This window comes from Tamandua tetradactyla, chromosome 19 (genome assembly GCF_023851605.1).
Source record: "Tamandua tetradactyla isolate mTamTet1 chromosome 19, mTamTet1.pri, whole genome shotgun sequence".
NCBI classification, from domain to species: Eukaryota; Metazoa; Chordata; class Mammalia; order Pilosa; family Myrmecophagidae; genus Tamandua; species Tamandua tetradactyla.
This window is the reverse complement of record NC_135345.1, coordinates 26,352,637-26,374,200: the sequence shown is the minus strand read 5'-3', so window position 1 is coordinate 26,374,200 and position 21,564 is coordinate 26,352,637. Positions and strand designations below refer to the sequence as shown.

General features: G+C 41.2%; 1 long non-coding RNA gene across 2 annotated transcripts in view; it reads left to right on the top strand.

Moving 5' to 3' along the window:
• Window positions 1-659: 659 nt before the first annotated feature.
• Window positions 660-21,564, top strand: part of LOC143663528 (uncharacterized) — a 45,325-nt gene continuing 24,420 nt past the window's right edge. The window contains exons 1-4 of one of the 2 annotated variants that reach the window (XR_013165991.1): window positions 660-744; window positions 858-893; window positions 2,131-2,285; window positions 15,401-15,669. This is a non-coding gene — a long non-coding RNA (uncharacterized LOC143663528). Of the gene's footprint in view, window positions 745-857; window positions 894-2,130; window positions 2,286-15,400; window positions 15,670-21,564 lie in introns of those variants that run through there. The other variant, XR_013165990.1, reaches the window with a different exon arrangement.

The window sequence follows — 21,564 nt, the reverse complement described above, 5'->3', positions numbered from 1 at the left end:
TCCTCCGGCATAGCAGGCAAGCACTTTGCCCGCTGAGCCACCGCGGCCCGCCCTATTCCTTCCTTTTAAGCAAATTCAATGTTTGATTTATATGCTTGTATTTCTGTGCCCCCTCAAGGAAGCAATTCTCCTTTGAAATTTACAAAATAATGATTCCAGAAAAAAGAAGAAGAAGGAAGAAGGAAGCAAAGAAAAGAAAATCAAGGTTTCAGAAGAAAGTAAACTGTTTGGATTAGAACTGAAACCATGTGGGGCCCAGAAATCTTGTAATATTCTGCCCATTAAAAGTTCTTCAAAGAAACGTGCACAAGCACAAGTGAGAGAGAGAAAAAAGCCATCCATTTAGATTCAACAGCGTGTCGGCCTAATTATATTAGACAATGGTGAGCTCAATAATTCCACTTTTGATCCATTGCTGCGTGAAGTTCATTATTATCTGTTTCAAATTATTGTTCATTTCAAGAGCTGTACAATCAAAAAGCATGTAAAGACTTTGAAAGAACACTTGGTGCCTTCCCCGAAAGCTTTGTGAAACATTTCTTTGGAAACATTTCTGCTGAGGCTGTGCATTGGTGATGAGTGGGTGCACGGGAGGGGTGTCTGTGCTTCCCCTTTTCAAATTTGTTTACCTTCACCATGTCTCCATGGAAACAGAGTCTGCTTCTGAGCCGATTCTAGGGCTGGCCATAAGAGGAACAAAGGAAAAAACATATATAGCTAAAATTTTCATAAAATCCATAAAAGGTCAGTCAAAGCAAGGGAAATTAAAATCTGTTGAGCGCCTCTTCAGGGACTGATGATTTTAAATTAATTTTCTCATTTAATCCTGAGAGTTTGATGGTATCTGTTTTTTACAGCTGAGGAACTTGAACCTCTGAACATTTACTCAAATAGTAAGTAACAAACCCAGATTTGAACCCAAACTTGTCTGATTCTGATGCCCACGCACCCTTTCTATAAAACCACATGGCGAGTCTTTTCAACGCTTCCCCCCACTTCCCCCAAACATTTTCCAGATTATACAAAAATGGGCCAACCCTAATGTTACCTTCTTTGGGCTAAATAAAGTGCTTGTGAAGAAACAGATGCCTGGATAATCCAAAGACTAAATCATCAGCAGCAGCAGCTTAGACAAATGCCCACCACAGATCCAGATTGCACACTGATCCAGCATAGCCTAAATTTACTAATAATCACTTAAGTGGGAAATCTTTACTTGACAAATTGTTGGCTGTGGTCCCCTTTGAAAAGAAGACAAGGTGATGGACTGAAAAAAGTCCCACAGACCAGAGTTCACTTCTCAACCCCTGTGTTGCTATGTGGTGTGTCATGGAACACAGGGCTCAGGGCCCAATAGGAATTTTCAGCAAATGACTGCTTTATTACTTACGCAGCACGTAGGGTCCAAAAGAGCAGGGGAAGAGATCCCATCGTGGCTGTTCTCCCAGGATGCCCCAAATTGCTCATTCGGTAACTCTGCACCCCCCACTTTGCATCAGTGGATTTACTTATAGCGTGGTATTTATCCACCCTAAGGGGAGAAGGCCCTACCATGGAGAATTGCTGTCTTAATTAGATCTGGGGCTGCTTGTTTAGGATCTGGTTGGGCCTTTTTATTAGGCTTAACATCTTTCCCCAAGTTGTGGAATGGAAACAGCACAATAGAAGGGGGAGTAGGCAAGGGTTGGGAGATGGCTGTTGACCATGTGACTGTGATTTCCCAGTACCCCCAATGGGTTGCCCTGAGTAAGTTCTCTGAGAAGTGTATCTTAAAGGGGTGGTATCTGGCCCAGCTGTCTCCATCTAGTGGTGGTAAATACATTCTTTACACATGCATTTTTATCTCTGAGGTCTGTTTCAGACATATACAAACATTCGGTTTGTAGGGAGGATCAACAAGAACTCAACATCCTGGAAGTGGTCTGGTGTGGAGAGAAAAGTCCAGCAACCAGGCCTGATGCTGGAGAGGAGGTGTGGCTAATACTGGAACTCAATCCCACCCAGCGATTAAAATTTCTTTTCAGAAATGGCATAGCACTTTGGAGCTCAAAGCAGCTGACTGTGGGACACCTTAACTGCCACTGAAATCAAATATAATGCAAAAGGAGCATTCTTTCCTTTTAATTTCAGGACTGACGCTGATCTGTGGAATTGAGGTACTGGGATTTTCAGCTCTGATGGTACCCAAGCAATGACAACAGAGGTGGGACCACCGGCTTGGAGTGGCCCATTCATGGGACATTCAGGGCCTGAGGCCAAAAATCCTCCCTCTCCGAGCCATCCAGGTAAGTATCAGGTAGGATGCATGAATACATCCAAGCAGCCCTGAGTTTCCCCAGAGATATCTGAGGGTGAGAGATGACCCATTATATTTTGGACTTCCTATGGTCAAGGAAATAGGTTTTGGAATCATTGATATTTATGTGGAGATGATAATGTGGTAACTGGTCTACACTCACTGTATTGTAAAACCTAAAGTGCTTTGATACAGGTGACTAAAGGATAAGGGAACTTATCTTCTAGGTGACTGGGATGATAAAGTTCAGTGTCTGGCACATAGTAGGTCTTCAATAAGTGTTAATTATCTTTACCTGCCTGAGACACCAGCAGGGAGTGACAAAGTGGGTAAGTCAAGGGCACTAGGCAGTGCCCAGTGGGGCTGCCCTAGGTCTCAGGGGACATTAAGCCAGAGGGATGAGCTGTCGGGGTGCATTCTGAAAGAAACATCAGACTCAGGGAGAGAAGACAAGGTGTGAGAATCTGGAACAAGGGAGGCCAAGCCATGAGACCCCCAAATGGAAAGGCTGGAGCAGGCAGAAGAAACAGAAAGGTTGAGAAATAGCTAAGTCACAAAGCTCATTCAGGGCAATGACTGGAATAGAGCCTAATGGCTCTATTTCTTCTTTTAGATTTTTATTTTGGTATAATTTCAGACTCACAGAAAAATTACAAGCACAGTACCAAGAATTCACATATGCCTTTCACTAAGACTCCCCAAATGTTAACATTTTGCCACTTCGCTTTATCCTCTATTTCTGTATCTATCAGATGTATATCAGCTATACATCTATAAGTATATATTGTATATAATAGATCCATATTATATATTTTTATGAATTGTTTGAGACATAATGCCCCTTTAAATATTTCAGTGTGTATTTAGTGTGTGTCCTCTTTATTAACTATGGTACAGTACAATGATAAAGTTCAGAAAATTAACGTTGTTTAGCATTATTTAATCAACAGACCTTATTCAGATATCACCAATTGACTCAATAATGCTCTTTAAAGCAAAAGGCCATCCCAGACCATCAATTACATTCAGTTGTCATATCTGCTCAGTTTTTAATCCATAACAGTTCCTCAGTCCTTATCTTTTATAACATTCACGTTTTTGAAGAATATAGGTCAGTTATTTGTAGAAAGTTTTTCAATTGGGGTTTGTCTGATGTTTCCTCATGATTAGATTCAGATTATACATTTTTGGCAGGAAATAAAACTAAAGTGATTTTGTGTTCATATCAGTTGCATATGATGTCAATTTGTCTGGTGACTCTTTTTTTTTTATTTTTTTATTTTTTATTTTTTTATTAACGGAAAGAAAAAAAAAAGAAATTAACACAACATTTAGAAATCATACCGTTCTACATATGCACTCAGTAATTCTTAACATCATCACACAGATGCATGATCATCGTTTCTTAGTACATTTGCATCGGTTTAGAGGAACTAGCAACACAACAGAAAAAGATATAAAATGTTAATATAAAGAAAAGAAATAAAAGTAGTAATAATAGTAAAAAACAACAACAACAAACAAACAAACAAGCAAACAAAAACAAAAAAACCCCTATAGCTCAGATGCAGCTTCATTCAGTGTTTTAACATGATTACTTTACAATTAGGTATTATTGTGCTGTCCATTTTTGAGTTTTTGTATCTAGTCCTGTTGCACAGTCTGTATCCCTTCAGCTTCAATTACCCATTGTCTTACCCTGTTTCTAACTCCTGCTGAACTCTGTTACCAATGACATATTTCAAGTTTATTCTCGAATGTCCGTTCACATCAGTGGGACCATACAGTATTTGTCTGGTGACTCTTAATGTTAACTTAATGTCTGTACAGTGACAGTACAGCGTTGCTGTAATTTCTCCACTGCAGGGTTACAACTTTTCACTTTGTTATTAATGAGAATCTGGACAGGAGATATTTTGAGATAATGTAAATATTTTGTTGCTTCTCAAACTTACCCATTACTTCTTAGCATCCACCAGTGATTCTAGCTTGAATCAGTTACAATTATGATGTTTGCCAAAAGACAACCCAGTCTCTTTATCTCTGTATCAGTTTAATGAGCAAGGAATGTGCACGCCCTTCACATATCCTGCTTATTCCAGTTTTTGTGCTTCCTCTTTCCTGAAATGCCTTCCTCTTCCTTGTCCCTCAATATTTGCCAACAATTGCTTTCAGGACTCAACTCAAGATTTGTCTCCAAGAACTTTTTCCCTGATTCACATATGGTGATTGTTATTCTTGCCCTCCTTTATATTCCTGCCTTGAACTATTTCTTAGTTTCTAGGTATTTATTGAATCCTTGTTTTTTTTTCATTACAACATGATTAGGGTCATGTCATCTTTTATAATATGCTTTTTAAACTATCTATGGTAAAGGACCAGGTTTTTTTTTTTTTTTTGACATTTAAAAATATTAAGGAAGAACATTTTGTCCAACTCTGTGTGATTCACCAACAAGTTCAATGGCATCGAACCTGGTCTATATCCTGTTCAATGAGAAAGATCCTCTGATCATTTCAATGGATGGCATGGGAAAGTCAAGTTGCCTGAAAAGTCTCTAAACCTTCAATTTCCATGCTTAATGTGGGCAGGTAACACTTTGAATAGCATGTTTTAGAACACCTCTTCCCTCCCGTTCCCTAATACCTATCCCCACTCCTAGAGCCAAGAGAGGTGTACAGTGTTAATCAGGTGGGAGAGAAAATCCTTTTCCCCTAATTGCTTCCATTCCATTTGATTTCAATCAAGATTCCCCTTTTCAACATAGTCACTTCCAAAGAGACCCAGGACTTCATGGGTAAAGAAATGATGAACATTGATGCCTAATGAAGAATGAGTTTGAGGGACATGTAATGAACATTAAGATTAATTCCCGATGGCTTAATATTTTTAAAGGAGTCAGCAGGTCAACATTTGTCATTTGAACAACAATCAAATGAGTCCAATAATTAACTTCCATTCTGTTTTCCCTAGTTAAAACAGAGCTTTTCAACTGAGATCCCCAATGTAATAGGAGAATGCTATTTTTAAAATGTTCATTACTCAGGCACTGCAGTAGGCATTGGGGAAGAGGGAGGAAACAAAACAGTCCCTGACCTCATTTAACAGACATTCCAGGTGACAAGCCCTACAAGAGAGGAAAAATAGGAAACCCTGAGATCATAGGAGTAATTTAGGGTCCAAAAAGACCTTCCCAAGGAAGTGACTTTAAGAGTGAGAGCTGAAGGATGAGCAGAGGTGTGAGAGGGGGATGGGAGGGCATGCTTTTCCAGGGGATATGTCAGCATATGCAAAAACGGGGAAGGGAATGTCCACATAATCTAAGAACTACATGCTGTGGCTGGGCACAGGGAAAGGGGAGAAAAGCCCACAGAAGGCTGGACCAATTAGCAAGAGACAGACACACATGCCTGGGGGCTGATGAGTAACTAGGTCTCAGAGCCATGGAACGCTATTGAGAACTTTTGAACAAGATAGTGGTGGAATCAGATTATGTTTCCCTAGGAGATCCCTCTGTTGTAGAGAGAACATGCTGGAGGTGGGTCGAGTGGGCTTAGTGGGACTCGTCAGAAGGCTACTGCAGGAGACAACCATGGCTTGGATTAGGCAGTGGAATCATTTGCTTTTTTCATCTTTGGGGGGCCTGCCAAGAATCAAACTAATTAAATCCTTGGAGGGATGAATGGGCATCTTTCCTAGTTTTCAGATGGGGAGACCACTAGAAGAGACCCTAATAAAGGTATTCCTGCCCTTCGCGGACAGTGAAGAGAATCAATTTCTGGGAAAGACAAGAAACTACAGGTCATATGGAGCCCAGGTGTGTGGGCTGCTGAGAAATGCTTAAGGACTGAACACTCCCCTTGGCGACGGTGAAGAAGCTGTTACTAGCACCATCTGCTCCACCACTGACGTTATTTCCATCAGCAGATCTCAGGGTGGCAGGTCTATAATAGGAAGTTAAAACTGAGTTTTGGCTTAGAACCTGCGAACAACATCATTCCTAAAAAGCTTTGCTGTCTGGGAACAGAGGGGAAGGGCAGGTTAATAAGACAAAACTTTGCCTTACAGAATTTTTTAAAAGAAACACTGTGTTGACTTTCAAGGACAAAGGTGAATTAATTAGGAGCCATACACACAAAATAGTTTTTCCTTTTTCTAATAGACTAATTCTCAATCACATTGAGACTAGTCTAATTCTCAATCACATTGCTATTGCCATTATAAAAGCTATGAGGCATAGTTCTAGTGGCAATAACAATAAAGTTAATAATAAAATATTAATAATAAGGTAGTCAGCATGTGTTGAATATTGACTATGTACCAAGCATATGGGTAAGCTTTTAGCTTGCGTAATCAGATCCAGTCCTAACTACAAACCCTCCATGTTAAGAATTGTGTTATTATACCCATTCTGCAGATAAGAAAACTGAGGCCCAGAGAGGTTGAATAACTTCCCCAAAGGTACACAGCCTCTGAATGAGGGAGTCAGAATAGGACATGAGACTGTCTGACATCTAAGCCTGTAATTTACTCCTAGCAATGGGGAAATCACCAAGAGTTTTGTGTGATTTCCTTCATTGTAAATTAGAGTGAGCTCATGGTTATCCCTGTATGAATGCCACTCTCATTGGATTGGATTCCTTAAGTGGGGGATTGAGGCTCCAGAACATATGTAGAACCCTGGGTGTACCAAAGACATGGGTCCAGCAGGTGAAGGTCATATGCCTCATTAGGAAAAAGGTTGAGAACCAACGGCTGGTAAAAAGATAACTAACACCTAATCTGGGGGTGGGCTTGTCTTGGCACATCCCCATTCAATTTTTGTCCTCCTTTCTCCTACTTAACATCCTGGGGACCTTCCCCAAGGGGCTTGCTCGGTGTTCCCAGGGCCCGCTGTGACTCTGAGGCACTGTGACTCTTTGATTCTGGAAATGCTCAGCATAGATTATCTGAATCCTAGACACAGCCACCAGCTACAGGCCCTAGGCAGGGAGGTTCATTGAGACAGAGAAATCTTATCATCTGAAATAAATTTAGCAGCCTCTAACTTACTTCCCTCTGATCTGGTCTCCCTGAGGGCAGCTGATGGATGTTTCTGAAGGTCAGGCTGATGGTATCACTCACCTTGAGATTCCTCAGCTGCTCTCCTTATCTTTGGTATGTAATTCAAATGCCTCTTGGTTCTGCCCTCTTCTTACTTCTCAGACTCGCCACTTGCACGTGGTCACCTCACTCGATCTTGTCGTCATAATCAGCACTGGCAGTTCCCCGTGGACCCTCTCAGCAACTTGCCTTTACAAGTGTTCAACCTACTGCCTGCAATGTTATTTCTTCCCTTTCTCCCCAAGTTTACCTGGCCTACCCCTCCTCATCCTTAAATCTCAGCTCTGGAATAAACTTTTCTGAGACATGTTTCTTTACTTCCATCCCTGCCCCTGTCTGATTTCGGTATTCTTTTCTCTACCACGGGCATATTTCTATCATAGAATTTCTCATGGTGTTTAAGGGTATGCACATATGTGCATGTTTTCTGCTGTTCTCTCCTATTTTCCTGAGGCCCAAGTGAATCACATGCATATCAAAATCTGAGAAGTCCTGGTCTAGCTCTTTCACCAGGAGGAAAAGCAAGTGGGTTTAGAAAGCAGCTAGCCAGACTCTAGCAGGTTTGTTCAGCAATGTGTCCAAAGTGAGTGACAGAGCTTGCACTTTCAGATTTCAAACCTGTATTTTTCCCTATCACAGGTGCAGTGTAAAGATTAGGAGTCTGGATTCTGAACTTAGGCAAACCTGAGTCCCCATCCAACCTACTAGCTGCTACCTGAATGACTTTGACTAATTTACTTGACCTCTCTGAGTTTAGTTTCTCATCTGCAGAAGGGGGATAATTAACAGTAGAATTTAATGAGATAACCAAAGCAAAGAGAATAATTAAGACCATGCTTGGCATATAACAAATGCTCAAAACATGTCAGTTAATGTTAATATACCTAATACGAAGTCTTAGATCAAGCATGGACGTTCAATCTTTCCAAAGTAGCTATTCAATTACACACACACACACACATATATATAAAGTGCTTTTATTATGTAGAGTATTTGCTAGAGTCTGCAAAAAGAAAAAGACCCAATTCTTCCTAAAGAGTTCACAAAGGATTTGGGGAATGACATGTATCGAATGACTCCAATCCGAAGAATGCGACCCACTCCGAAAAGTGAGGCCCTTGAGGTTTAAACGAAGGGAAAGCTCATCTTCTGTCAAGCGAGCAGGGAGGTCTTTATGGAGTAGGCAGTGTCTGAGAGGGCCTTGAAGTATGGATGCAATTGCCCAGGTTGGAGATTGTGATGGTTAAGTTCATGTGTCAACCCGGCCAAGTTATGATGTCCAGTTATTTGGTCTTGCAGTCACTGGTGTTATTGTTACTATGAGGATATTTCATGGATTTATATCATCAAAAAGTTGATTGCATCTGTGGCTGATCACATCTACAATCAACTGAGGAGACTGCCTTCAACAATGAGAAAAGTCTCATCTGATCAGTTGAAGACTTTAATAGAAGAAGTGATGATTTCAGCAGTCAGAAGGGAGAATTTCCATCTCTACTTTAGCCAGCCAGCTTTTCTTGGGGAATTCATCAAAAACCTTCATCGAAGTTCCCAGATTGTGGCTTGCCCTGTCAAATTTGTACTTGCCCATCCCCACAGCCATATGAGCCGATTCTTATTAAAAAATCTCATTATATATATATATATATATATATATATATATATATATATATATATATATATATCCTGTTGTTTCAGTTTCCCTAAAGAACCCTGACTGATACAGAGGTAGAGAGGGCATTCCTGGCAGAGGAAAGGGAATAGTTTGAGAAAAGGCATAGGAGGTATTCATAAAATAGGAAATTTCCAGGTGACTTTTCATATAGAGTAGGTTTGTGAGAAACTTGGGACATAAGCCTGGAAATAAAAGTTCGGGGTAGAATTTATATTTAACCTAGGAGACAAGTGGAGAAGTATTGGATGCTATTTCTTACCCCACTAATATCAATATATTTCATACATCCAATGTGGTAGGAAAGACCATAAATGGGCCTTGTTAGAGCTTTTCTGACCACTTTAGTGGGTCATGTTGTTGTCCAACCCAGATCCCTTTGATTGGGCCAGTGTACCCATCCCCCAACTGCTGTGAATGTTGGATGCAAAGAGCTGACCCCTACTCTGAGAATGACCCTTGAATTACTCAACCTTCTGCCTCTCCAAGAAGGCTAACTCTTCCACCTTCATTCACTGCCAATGACTGATTTCAATGGGGCCTCAAAAGTCCAGCCCCCTTGCCTCAAAGGAGAAACAATTCTGGTGCAACTCACTCCAGAGCTGCCCACAGGCTCAGGCTGAGTCCACATCCTTGTTTAGCTCCTTCTCCTACCGTCTCCAGGTCCCGCACTTCTTTTCTAAGAGCTCTCCCTCAGTTAATCATGTGCACTGAATTCTCAGCTCAACTGTGCTTCTGGGAAACCAGACCAAAGAGAAACCACTTCTTTCAAGGAGAGCGTTCCCTCTTTTTTGTTTTTCTCAATACTTTCTCTTTTTTTGATTTGTAATTCTCAGCCCGTGATACAACTTCTTTCCTCTTCTGTGCAAGTGATTGCTGAGATGGGGTGATGTCGTCCTGGCACCTGGACCAACAGACTGAAGATGGGTGCGAGTGGGCTGGGGCAAAGGGGCTTAAATAGAGTGTGGCTTGTTCACAGCACATGGTCCTGGAGAGGATAAAACCAGAGAAATGTATGGCTTCTAATTACTTGGGAAAATTTCAGTGGCAAGTGTCCAATCCTCCACCAGTTCCCCCCACCCCCAACCCCCAAAATCAAACAAACAGAAAACAACCATAATGTGGGGGTCATTGGGGCCATTTCTTCTGGAAACTGCTCTGCCCCTTTTGAAGTTAAGTGTGGCCATGCGACTTGCTTTGGCCAATTAAATGTGAGCGGAAGTGGCGTGTACCCCTGAGAAAACCCTGAATCAGTGTATAATTTTTCATGCTGTTTTCCCTTGGGTGTGATGACCAGCAGCATTAGAGAGGGCAGCTGGTTGGTCAGCCTGGGTCTCTGTGTAGCCATGACAAGCATAGCACTTGCTGTGCATAAGTACCAGTAACAATGAAGAAGTGGTTTTTATAAGTCCTTATAACTTTGGGGGTTTTTGTTACTAGAGCTGATATATGTCTTTAAAATAGCAACTAATATGCTAGTTATATGTCAGGCACTGCTCCAAATGCTTCACATATGTTAACTCATTTAAACCTCCTGCAACTCTATGAGGTACAAATTATTATTATCCCATTTTATAGATGAGAATACTGAGGCCTAGAGAGGTCAAGCGGCTGGCTTAAGATTATATACTAGGAAGTGGCAGATTTGGGGTTCAAACCCAGGTGGTCTCATTCTTAATCACTTGTATATCACACAAAAAAGATAATGTGAAGCCCTGGAATGTAAAAGTTCAGTGGTAATGTCCTCCAGGCACAACTGGTCCAGATGCTCAACAGGTATCAAGCAGATTCACCCTCTGTGCTCTGCATTCCTCTGCAGTGGCTTCATCCTCAGATGTTCTTCTGGTGAAGGCATAGAGGCGGCCTCCTCAAGTCCAGGCTTGCCTCTTGATGCTCAGCAACAACAGGAAAGAACTTTTCCTCCCTCTCTCAATTTGCCAGGGCTGCTGCAACAAAGTAGCACAGACTGGCTGGTTTAAACAACAGAAATGTCTTGTCCCACAGTTCTGGAGGCTGGAAGTCCAAAATCAAGGTGTCAGCAGGGCCAGGCTTCCTCTTAAAGAGAAGACCCCATCCCATGCCTCTCCCCTGGCTTTTGGTGTTGGCTGGTAATCCATGGCATTTCCTGGTTTGTAGCATAATTCGATCTCTGTCTCTAGTTCATGGCTGTGTTCTGTCTGTTTGGGTGTCCAAATATCCTCTGCTCATAAGGACACCGGTTAGGAGTAGATTAGGGACTGCTCTAATACAGTTTGACCTCATCTTAACTAATAACATCTTCAGATACCCTATTTATGAATGTTTTCACATTCACAGGAACAGGGGCTAAGATGTGAGCATGCCGTTTAATCCATAATATTCACCATTAGTTCCACCAAAAGCCCTTCCTCTGCTTTCAGCCTGCCTCACCCTGGAGGTTTCTGCACAGAAGAGTGAGTGGATGCTGACCAACCACGGCAGCCAAATGCACCCTATATACATGGGACCACTGAGGTCAGGAATTGCTGAGAGCATTTGTGCAGCTGCCAAAGGGCCTGAGAACCTTATAACCTGCAGTTGCCAGAGTTGTAAAAAATAAATAGCAACCCAAGAAATGAATACCAGTTACATTGTCAAACATTGTCATGGAATTAAAGGGAGCAAAATTCCAGATTGGAAATCTATGGGACTTGCATGCATATGGGACTTGCATGCATAGTGGAAGGATTTCTGGGTTTCATTTCATTTTTATTTTATTTTTTAGCTTCCTGGCCAATTCCTCTCACTCTCCATTCTTCAGATTATGTTCCCACACAGGGGTTTACACACACACACATACACACACATTTCATTTACCTTTATACTTGGAGTGGTAGTGAAACAAGCACTAAATTAGGAATTAGGAGACTGGCCTGTCATTATTTTCCACCCCTTCTGGTCACGGGAGCACCACCAACCCCGCTACTTTGCTCTGGGTCTCAGTTTCCCCACCCAAAAAAAGTGGACTCAGACCAGATGATTCCAGAGGAGCTTTCCAGGTCTCACATGTTACAGATTGTCTCTTTTCCCAGCATCCACCCTTGAACCTGCACCGCTGGCCCAGGGCCCTGGACCCTTCCCTGGCTTCACCACGACTCCTGCTCCAGCCCCAGTGTTTGGCTCCACCACTTCCTCAGCTCACTGAGGACAGCTGGTCCCCCACTCTCCACCAGCAGCTCCTGCAAATTCTCTGGCCAATCCCTACAAAAAGGCAACATCTTCCTGCTAATCAGTTGTGCCCCAAATGGGATCTTTTAAAGGCAAAATGCAGGAAATCATTTAAATAGACACTCAAATAAAATAAAGCATATGAAAGGCAATATGGCATGATTGCCAAAGAAATAACCAAGTGGTGGAGAAGCCTTTGCCAAGGACCACGACACACATTGCACAGCTCACTGCCTTACTGTCTCCTCCCGAGGCAGGTGGTGCAGTGGGTGTTTAGGAGACACCCTGAGCATCAGGCTGGCCCAGGCTCACATCCGAGGTGGCCTGCCCCTTACCTGCTGTGAGGTTTCAAGCTAGGTGCTTAATCTCTGGATGAGCCTCAGTTCCTTACAGTAAAGCAAGGATAGCCATAATAATCCCTATTTACCTCCTGGGGGCTATGTGAGGGTTAAATAAGATCATGGGTGCTAAACACTTAGCAGAGTGCCTGGTCCATGATTGAGACTCACTGAATGCTAGTGACTGGTATTTTCTGCAACAAGAAGCTGTATGGAATACTAGTGGGCAATGAGAGGGAGGGGTAAGGGGTATGGGGATGTATGAGTTTTATCCCAAGTGTTCTAAAAATGATCATGAATGATGAATACACAACTAAGTGATGATATTGTGAGGCTTTGATTGCATACCATATATGGACCATATGTGTGATTTGTCAATAAAAATACTTTTTAATAAAAGCTTTATGGAATTCTAATAGTGGTCAATGAGAAGGAGGGATAAGGGCTGTGGGATGTATGGTGTATTAGGTAGATTTTTTTTTCTTTTGTCTTTTTATATCTTTTTCTGGAGTGATGCAAATGTCCTAAAAATGATCATGATGATGAATACACAACTATGTGATAATATTGGGAACCATTGATTATATACTTTGGATAGACTATGGTGCATGAAGATATCTCAAAAAAATATTTTTAGAAAAGAAGTTGCATGGAATATTATAGCACTATAAAAAGAAAACTATGTACACCAAGGGACCTATAGCTGAGAGGAAAAGCTAAATGAAGCACAGTGTGTGTTGTTTGAAACTTTTGTTTTTAAAAAAATAGATAAAATAAGAATCCATATTTTAAAAATATAAATAAATATAAAACATACCCTGGAAAATTATACCCTGGAAAATTATACAAGAAACTAATGATAATAGTGACCTGTGGAACAAAAGAAACTGAGTGAATCGAGGGCAGGGGTGGTTCTACTGAAAACCTCAATCTACGTGAAAATATAACATTCTAAAAGTGGAATTTAATATATCTTAATAAAATTGCATTAAAAATTGAATTTAAAAAAATGGTAGAAACAAAATAAGAGACACTGCAGTGTATTTACTGAAAAATGTTAGATCTTGGGGCTGGAGCAAGATGGAGTCCTGAACAGGGTTTCATTTTTCACTCTGAGAGACAGTCCAGCAAATGAAGGTAAGGTCACTTCCAGCCACTTTGAAAAGTTAACAAGTCAAGACTTAAAATCTACTGGTGGAACCCAAATCTACTGGTCAAAGATTCAGTGAGCAAGGCAGAGCAAGTATTATCAGTCCAGATACTGGTTTGTGTTTATTTGTTACCATCACCATCATCATCATCATCAATAGTATCTGCTACAGATTGGATTGTGTCCCCCAAATGTATATATATTGATGTCCTAATTCCCAGACCGGAGAGTGTCCTTATTTGGAATTAGTGTTTTAGAGCTGGAATTAAGCAAGTGAAAATGAGTTTATACAGCGTGGGCCTATCATCCATTTTGACTAGTGCCCTTATGAGAAAAGGAAACTTGGACACGGACAGACAGAGGGGAGGACACCATGTGATAACTGAGGCAGAGAATGCCATAGATTGCTGGCAGGGCACTGTCAGAAGCTAGGAGAGAGGCTCAGAACACATTCTCCCCTGCAGGTTTAAGAGGATGCACGGACCTGCCAACACTGGTTTTGGACTTCCAGCCTCCAGAATCATGAGACAATAAATCTCTGTTTTTTAAGCCACTCAGTTTGTGGGACTTTGTTACAGCAGCCCCAGGAAATTAAGACAGTATCAAATGGAATATTTGTCTGTGATACTTTTAAAATTTACAAATTGGTTTCATATGTTATTACCTCATTGAATTTTCCAAACATACCCTGAAGTTGGCATCCTAGTGTTTCTTCTTTTATGGTTTGGAGAAGTCACAGTCAGTGCCCCTCCCTTATCCCCGGGCACTCTCCACTCCTGATGGTTTCTTGCTGTAGACACTGGCGGGGGGGGCGGGGATCCCTTCCTGAAGGCTTTATCACCAGGAGCTAGCTTGGCCTATGCAAGGGACAGGCGAGGAGTGCCAAGAAATTAATGTCCCTGGAAGCAGCCCTGTACCTGTGAGTAGAGGGAGTTGTTGGCTCAGTATCCTGGGTTCCTCACTTCTTGTCTAGGACATCTCTTGACCATACTGGGATCCCCCACTGGGATTAATCTTCAATGATTGGAGTAGATTGAAGCCTGTTTCCCATCAAGACACGTTCAAGTCCTTACCCCTAGTAAAATGAGGCCAAACTGAATCAGCGAGGGTGTTAAGCTAGTATGTCTAGAGTCCTTAAAAACAAAGGAAATTTGAATTTAGAAGTATGAACCACAGAAGGAGACAGAAAGAGATGGAACGTCATGGGATGGAGGCAGCGATTGAGTGTCAGCAAGCCACCATCAGTACATAACAGCCTTTGGAGAAGACATGGCCTGATTTTGGATTTCTAGCCTCCAGACTGTGAGGCAACAAATGCTTATTCTTTAAGCCGAATAGTTTGTGACATTTTGTTATATCAGCCCTGGCAAGCTAAGACAGTTGTCCACTGTGGTCACCTGCTCTTTGAATCATCCTGTGCTAGCTTACTTCCCTTCCCTATCTTGCACCTCCTCTTCCCATGTGGTATGCCCTAAAATCACTGCCAAGATGAACTATGTGCGGTCATATCTCTTATCGCAGGGTCTGTATCTGGGGGAACCCAGCCTGAGTCAAAGGCACATACAGGTGGGTGAAAGAGCAGAGACCTGGACCCAGAGCTGACACCAAAGTTCTTTCTAGGTCTTCACTCTGCCTCTCTCATTAACTCTTCACAGCAGACAAAAGCTGAGATCAAGACAAAGGCAAACATCTCTTCCAAAACCAGGCTGAGAAAAGCTACAGAATCATCACAAGGATCAACGCAGAGTGTTCCAGTATTCAGAATGAAGAGAAACATGATTCTGGAAAATGAGCACCCTGAGCATTTAGACTTGTTTTTCTCAGGAATACTTTTAAATTGTGATTTTTTTTTAACCCCTCATTTCATGTTTGGGAAATTATTGTAAATGTTCCTCAGTGCTTTTTTACAAATGTGCCGTTTAGTTTATTCAGTGACTTCCTTTACTGTCCAAGAATTAAAATGTTTCTTAAAATTGTCCATCTTTTATTATAAAATTGGAAAATCTCTTGAAGGGAGCTGTGTTTTAAGAATGGTAAAGGGGATCCCATGGAAATCTTCAAAAAGAGCTAGCATTTGGGGTGAGACGCTGCAGGATGCAGAGAGGGGTCCACCAGCAGAGAGATGGGGGAAGGCTTTTCAAGGGCAAGGATTGGCCCCACGACACCAGGGACTAGTAGAACAAATGGGTGTGTGTTTGTGTGTGTGTGTCTGTGTGTGACAAAATGAGAAGAAAGAAAGAGGGGCAGATGGTAAAACTTGCCTAGTTTCCTCTAGAGCAAAAGTGAAGCCCTAACCCAGGCAATGTGGGACATATTTCCCGGGGATGAGCTGGGACCCAGCATCGTGGGACTGAGAAAGCCTTCTGGACCAGAAAAGTGGAGAGAGAGAAATGGGACAAAGGAAAGTTTCAATGGCTGAGAGATTATAAACAGAGTGAAGAGTTTATTCTGGAGGTTATTCTTACACATTATATGATAGCCCTTTTTAGTTTATGGTGTATTGGAGTGGCTGGAGGAAAGTACCTGAAGCTGTTGAACTGTATTCCAACAACCTTGATTCTTGAAGAAAACTGTTTAACTATATAGCTTTTACAATGTGACTGTGCAATTGTGAAAACCTTGTGGCTGAAGCTCCCTTTATCCAGGCTATGGACAGATGAGTTAGTAAAAAAAAAAATAATAATAATAAATAAATAAATAAATAAATAATGGGGTGTAAGGGCTAAAAAATTTGGGTAAATTGCAATACTAGTGGTCAATGAGAGGGAGGGGTAAGGGATATGGGATGTATTTTTTCTCTTTACTTCTTTTTCTGGGGTGGTGTAAATGTTCTAAAAATGATTATGGTGATGAATACACAACTATGTGATGATATTGTGAACCACTGATTGTATACTTTGGATGGTGTGTATGGTGCGTGAAGATATCTCAATTAAAATATTTTTTTTTAAGAGTGAGGCCCTGAGAGCAAGCCTGCTTGCTTATGACATCAGAGAGGAGCCCAGTGTTGGTTGTGGACAACCCCAGGACAGTAGAAGCCTTGTTAAAGACCCAGCCTCCCTCTGGAAGATACAACCTAAGGAGGTGGGGGCTCTGAGAACACCTTTTTTAACAGGTTCGGGGATTCATTCCAGGGAATAAGAAGGACAATCAGGGGTGTGTGCGGTATTTATAAACTAGCTTATATTCTCAAAATTTTAATGATAGACATGCATGCCCCCCCAAATTTTAAGTCTGTGTTCTATGACAGCTCTTATCACCTGTGATATAACCAATCAGCATGCATTTGTCTCCTGCGACAGGGATTCCTTCAGGCCAGGGACTATGTTACTTGCATATTAGAAGTTCCACTACCCAGTACGGTGCCAGGTATGCAGCAGGAGCTCAGTTAATGGGTATTAAACACAGACTGTGCAACAGGACTAGATACAAAAACTCAAAAATGGACAGCACAATAATACCTAATTGTAAAGTAATCATGTTAAAACACTGAATGAAGCTGCATCTGAGCTATAGGTTTTTTTTTGTTTTTTTTTTACTATTATTATTACTTTTATTTTTTTTCTCTATATTAACATTCTATATCTTTTTCTGTTGTGTTGCTAGTTCTTCTAAACCGATGCAGATGTACTAGGAAACGATGATCATGCATCTATGTGATGATGTTAAGAATTACTGATTGCATATGTAGAATGGTATGATTTCTAAATGTTGGGTTAATTTCTTTTTTTCCGTTAATTAATAAAAAAAAATAAAAAATAAAAAATAATGGGTATTAACCAGAGTGCATAGGGAGGCATTCTGAGTTTCAGCATCTTCCCTGAGAGTAAGTTTGATCCAGAAAGGAGAAAAGATTAATTTTCCTTAAGTCCTTACAGATGAGTCAGATCAACCTTTGATGTATGGTGAATGGTTCTGCCTGAGATCCTGCAGCTGTATCCCTCCCAAACACTTCAACACAACTGCACTTGCAGTGGGTTCACTAGAGTTGTGACTATAAAAGGATTCATTTCATATAGCTTAGAAGCTACGGCTGACTGGTTATCAGTGTCTGAAGGCTATACACTCAGTGATTTTTCTTTTTAACTTGACGTTGTCCTCTTCTCCTGAGATGAAGGAAAAGCTGCCTTAGCAACCTTCCCTGCTGTCATGTACCTCCTAAGGTGCCCATTATGGACCGAATTGTGTCTTCCCCAAAAGACATGTTCACGTCCCAATCTTCCATCCCTCGAATGTGACCTTATTTGGAAATAGGGCCTTTGCGCATGTGATTAGCTAAAATGAGGCCAAACTGGACTAGGATGTGCCCTAAACCAATGTGACTGGTGTCCTTATAAGGAGAGGAGATTTGGTCACAGAGGAGAGAATGCCATGTGATAAAAAAAAGGCAGAGAATACCACGGTTGCTGGCAAGCCACCACCAGAAGCCAGGAGAGGCATGGAATAGATTCTTCCCTACAGACTTCGGACTTTGAAGGAAATCTGGCTGTGAGACACCTTGATTTTGGATTTCTAGCATTCAAATTCATGAGACAATAAATTTCTCTTGTTTTGAGTCACCTGTCTTTGGAGCTTTGCTACAACATTTCTAGGAACCAAAACAGTGCTTCAGTAGTGGCTAGAATTAGTCTAGAACTTTGACTGTAAGGAATGAAAATATTAGAGCCTAACTTTAGGGTGGAAAATGTACTTATGGAACAATAAGCATAAGAATGAAATGAGCCTGACTTTGCCCTCACTTTCTTCTCTGTGCCTCTCTCCACTTCCTGCTTCCATTCTCTCTCGGCTCACTTTAAGCTTGCTCTGGCAAGGCTTGTTGGTTTACCTAGGTATGCCCCAGAGCTTACCCTTGCTGGCTGTGTGATTGTGGGCCAATTGCTCAACTTTCTGTGCCTCATTTTCCTCATCTGTGCAATGTGGGTGATGAGAATGATAGCATCTTCTTCATAGGACTGTTGTGAGGATTAAATAAACTGTAAAGAGCTTAGGGAACTGTATACATGATGAGGACCACTCCAGTATTAGTTAATGTTATTCCCTGATAGAATGAATTCAGGAAGACGATAATAATGAGATTAAAAATATATATTTTTCAAGATAAAATGCTGCCCTTGAAAAGATAGCCAAAGCTTCTGGGGTCTCCCAAGAGAATGAAGCTATTGGGAAAATTGATGGCCTTGCTGGGGGACATGGCCAAGGTGCTAATAACTTTTCTTGTTCTAACTTAGTTTGTGCCTTGACCTTGTTCTACATGACCTTGGGCAGACCAATTAATCTGCCAGGGCCTTAATTCTTTTGTCTGCCAAAATAGAGGGAGGGAGAGAGAAGGGGAGGTAAAAGAAAACAACAATACTGGCTTATCTTACACAGCAACCTGGTTCTTAAGGAAGAATCGGCGGTGGAAAAAGCATTAGGTGATTTTTTAAAGTGTGCTGGATGGGAGCAGGTTCATCTACTGTCTTTAAAACTCCGAGTGTCCAGGACGAGCTCATTGATAGATGAGACAGAAATGAGCTCTCTCTGGTTATGCTTCTAACAACTGTGAATTAATTTAAGGTAAAAATAGAAAACTATTACCTGGTAGTTGTGATTGTCAGCATCTTCCCTATCCCTTTTCTGACCACAAAGGAAAGGAGACAACTTATCTGAGACTCTGAATTCCTTGGTTTGTGCTATCCTCACAACTCTGAAAAACACTGTCTGTGAAACATAAATGGCAACACAGAGTTGACCCAATGGTTATTTTTCAGTTGTAAATATAGGTGAAAAAGGAATAGAAATCAATCACATTTGGTTATAGATTTCTTAAAAGCACTGTATTTAAAAATACAAAACACCACAGAGGATAGGTCAAGTCTACTTAAAATTTAGGCCTAAGAGTCACTCCCAAGAGAGCCTCTTTTGTTGCTCAGATGTGGCCTCTCTCTCCAGCCAACATGACGAGCAGTCTCACCACCCTCCCCCTCTCTGCGTGGGACATGACTCCCAGGGGTGTGGACCTTCCTGGCAACGTGGGACAGAGATCCTGGAATGAGCTGAGACTCAGCATCAAGGGACTGAGAAAAACCCTAGAATGAGCTGAGAATTAACATCAAGGGATTGAGAGAAAAGGGGGAGAGTGAAATGAGACAAAGTGTCAATGGCTGAGAGATTCCAAACAGAGTTGAGAGGTTATCCTGGAGGTTATTCTTATGCATTAAGTAGATATCACCTTGTTGTTCAAGATGTAGCAGAGAGGCTGGAGGGAACTGCCTGAAAATGTAGAGCTGTGTACCAGTAGCCATGTTTCTTGATGATGATTGAACAATGATATAGCTTTCACAATGAGACTCTGTGAATGTGAAAACTTTATGTCTGATGTTCCTTTTAGCTACTATATCAACAGAAGAGTAGAACATATGGAATAAAAATAAATAATAGGGGGAACAAATGTTAAAATAAATTTAGTTTGAAATGCTAGTGGTAAATGAAAGCGAGGGGTAAGAGGTATGGTATGTATAATCTTTTTTTTTCTCTGTTATCATATTATTTCTTTTTCTGTTGTCTTTTTATTTCTTTTTCTAAATCGATGCAAATGTTCTAAGAAATGATGAATATGCAACTATGTGATGATATTAAGAATTACTGATTGTATATGTAGACTGGAATGATATCTTAATGTTTTGTTTGTTAATTTTTTTAATTAATAAAAAAAGTTAAAAAATAAAAAAAAATTTTAAAAAATACAAAACACAGAAACCACAGCAATAGGAGATTGGGACTTCCCTGGAATATCTGGATGAAGTGTCACAGACAAGTGTTGATCTCTCCAGCGTTGGTATTTACTTTCCCAGGTGTTTTGGTTTCCTAAAGTTGCCAAAATGCAATGCACCAGAAATGGAAATGGACTGGCTTTTAACAATGGGGATTCATTAGTTTACAAGTTATAAATCTAAGGCCATGAAAATGTCCAAATTAAAGCGTTAACAGGAGTTACCTTCTCTGAAGAAAGGCTGCTAGCATCTGGGACACCTCTGTCCCATAGGAAGTCATGTGTCTGTTGGTCCTTCTCCTCTGGGTTTTGTTCTGACTTCAGTGGCTATTTCAGCTTCTGTCTGTCCTTATTTGCTTCTCCGGGGCTTTTCTCTCTAACCTCACTTGTTTTTTTCTGTCCTTTATCCTCTCAAAAAGGACTCCAATAAAAGAATGAAGACCAATGTTGACTGAGGGAAGTCACATCTAATTGAATAGACTAAAACCAAAGTGAAATAACCAAACCAAAAGGTACCACTCACACCAAGTCTGCACTCGCAGGAATGAATTAAAGGACACGGTCTTTTGCAAGATATTTAACAGTTTCAAATCAGCACACAGGACACCCTGATTTCCATCTGTGGACATATTGGCTCAAGGGATGTTAACTCCACCCCTGGCCTTAGGGACGAGCATGATTTTGACCACAGTGAAGGGGTGAACATTGGGTAAATGGCCTAACCCAGTCCAAGTAAAGTGAAGTCCAGGGCTCTTGCTTGGAAGTCTGATACAGAGGTATTCTCTCTCTTCCTCAGAAGATGTGTGGCTTGTGATTGGGAGGAACGGAGTGGCTGTGGTCATTTTCATTACCTGGAACATAGCTGGCCTGAACAATAACCCACATACAGAAGAGGTCATTGCTGTGCATCTGTTGGCAAACAGAGTGGGGCCTGCTAATATTTGGATCCTCTGGAACAAATTGTGCTTGCTGACTGCACTTGATCTGGACTCTTGGATTTCATGAGCCAATACATTGATTCTATCATCTGAGGGGAAGTCTTAAAATGAGAAACCATGCTGTATCTTT